The 2,766-nt window shown below is 40.2% G+C and overlaps 1 pseudogene; it reads left to right on the forward strand.

The window, feature by feature from the left end:
- Positions 1–685: 685 nt before the first annotated feature.
- On the forward strand, positions 686–2,724 carry LOC100976523 (eukaryotic translation initiation factor 3 subunit K-like; annotated as a pseudogene).
- Positions 2,725–2,766: the final 42 nt, after the last annotated feature.

Here is a 2,766-nt window from a genome sequence, read left to right on the forward strand (position 1 = left end):
TTAACTTAAATGTAAAGAAATGAGTTTATAGAAGTAATTTAAATGCTATTTTCCCCACACTGTACCATCTTGATGATAAAAGGAATCAGAAATATGTAAAAAATTAATTCTTCCATTAACCAAAGAATGGCAGTGAGGTTAACTTTTTCTTGTTTGAAGAAAATTCTAACCTGTTTAGGAGAACCTTGAATAGGTTGCCCAAGATCTTTTTACATGGGAACATAAAGAAAAAAATCATGAAAATGTATTTAAACTTTAATTTAACTAAAAATAGGTAAAACTATACATTTCAACATTGGCAGGATTTCGGCTCCTAATGAGAAATGAAAAGGAAGCCAAATTTGAAGAAAAATTGTTAAGCATATTTAAAGTTTGAGTAGTTTATTTTGTGGGCACTTTATAGAACATTTTGATTTAGTATTTTTGGATACAGATGATGGATTATAAAGTTCTTTCTTTTAAAAGTCAACATAGTTAACACTGTAAAAGTTTAAAAGTTTTTTTTTAGTTTAAGGGCCTTATTTTTATTAACATCATTTGTATTTTTCTATACATCTTTTCTTAACATTTTCTTTGGGTATTTTAGTATACATGTTTATTACCTTTTCAATATGTTAAATCTATAATTCTGTCACCTTCCTTACTTTCCAACAACCTTTCTAGGCTCTTTATTGCACCTGGTAAATGAAGACGTCTGGGTTTGAAACTCTGCTCTTGAGCCACTACTTCCATTCATCTCTCCATTGTCACTCTTACAAAACCTGTTCTCTCTCATTAAAAAACTTCCCTGTTCCAGCACTGGTTGTGGAAGGTGACCATAGTCATAGCGATGTTTTAGTAGTTGAGAGTGAATGTGGGCAAGTTGCTCAACAATATCCACAGGTATAATTCTGAGAAACTGGCCTCCCTGGGGAGCTATGTGGAGATACAGGCCAAGGAGAATGCCTGTGATCTAGAAGCCAGCTTGACTGTCCTGAAGCTGTACTAGTTCAACCCAGCCTTCTTTCAGACCACGGTCACCACCCAGATCCCACTGAAGGCCTTTACCAACCCATGCCACACCAGCTTCACCCTGTGCAAGCACATGGTCATCCAAGTGCATCAAGAAAAGCAGCTGATCCAACAGATTTTGTACCTGGGAGATCTGCTGGAGACTTGACACTTCCAGGCCTTCTGGCAAGCCCTGGATGAAAACATGACCCTTTTGGAAGGTATAACTGGCTTTGAAGGCTGTTAGAAAATTTGTCTCCCATGTCATGGATATCACTCAGCCGGCATATTTACTGCTGGCTGCTGGCTGAGATGCTCGGGGATTTGACAGCCAGCCAGCTGAAGATATGGATGAGAAAATATGGCTGAAGCACCGATGAGTCAGGGCAGATCTTCATCTGTAGCCAAGAAGAAAGCATGAAGCCCAAGAACATTGTGGAGAAGATCGACTTTGAAAGTGCATCCTGGCTGGGTGCGGTGGCTCACACCTGTAATCCCAGCACTTTGGGAGGCTGAGGCGGGTGGATCACAAAGTCAAAAGATTGAGACCATCCTGGCCAACTTGGTGAAACCCTGTATCCACTGAAAAATACAAAAGTTAGCTGGGCGTGCTGGCACTTGCCTGTAATTCCAGCTACTCGGGAGGCTGAGGCAGGAGAATCACTTGAACCCAGAAGGCGGAGGTTGCAGTGAGCCGAGATCGGGCCAGTGCACTCCAGCCTGGTGACAGAGTGAGACTCCTTCTCAAAAAAAAAAAAAAAAAAAAAAAAAACCAAAAGAAAGTGCATCCAGCATCATGGCCTCCTCCTAGTAACTGCAGGTTTTAATAAAGATTTGTTGACCTAGGAAAACAAACAAACCAAAAATCCCTTCCCTCTCTTATTCCCAAATCCTCTAGCATCTACCAGAGCCTTGCTACTTTTTTTGTAAATCATTATAATTAATGTTCTTGATAGCATCACAGAAATAATTTCTCCTTTGACTTTCTAGCTTGTGGGCTTTGCTGATTCCCAACTTTTGGTGAACACCAAAATCTGTTCCTTCAGCTGTCACTTCTGGAGACTGAATTCTCCTGGAGGAAGTCACATAGTAATTTTGATTGGCTGAGTATTCCAGAAGGAAGCCATATGAACTTTCTGATTGAATTCTTCTGTACATAGAGCCTCAGTGTTCTCATAAAGCCACGATTCATTTGACACTTTGTTCACTTCCCTCTTATAGCATGGGCTATTGACATTTTCCAATTTCAACTCCTAATTTCCACTTGGGTCCCCTCTGTACTTTTCTAAAATAAGGCAATTTGTCAACCTGCCTCTTGTCTTTTCAAAATCTCTTCACCTCTGCTTCCATTCTTTCCCTTCTATAATTGCCCCTTTTTCCCCTCCAAAGTAAGTTCCCACATAGGTGCCTTTGATCCCATCTGCTTTTTTGCAATCCTGCCCCATCATTGACCTTTTTTCCAAGGTCAATTTCTTGAACTCACTTATTTCTTTAAGGAAATATTTCTTTCTGTAAGCCAGTAGTTCTCAATTGGAGGTGACTTTACCTCTTAGACAATATTTGGCAATGTCTACAGATACTTTTGGTTGTCACAGCTGGTATGGGGAGGTGCTACTGTCCTCTGTTAGTTGGGGACCAGGGATGCTGTTCGACATCTGCATGGGGAAGATCCTCCTAACGAAGAATTATCCAGCTCAAATGTCAGTAGTTCCATGGTAGAAGAACCCTGCTCTAAACCTGAATCAAGCCCAAATTTTGCTTCTCCAACAAATTTAA

This window comes from Pan paniscus, chromosome 2 (assembly GCF_029289425.2).
Source record: "Pan paniscus chromosome 2, NHGRI_mPanPan1-v2.0_pri, whole genome shotgun sequence".
NCBI lineage: Eukaryota > Metazoa > Chordata > Mammalia > Primates > Hominidae > Pan > Pan paniscus.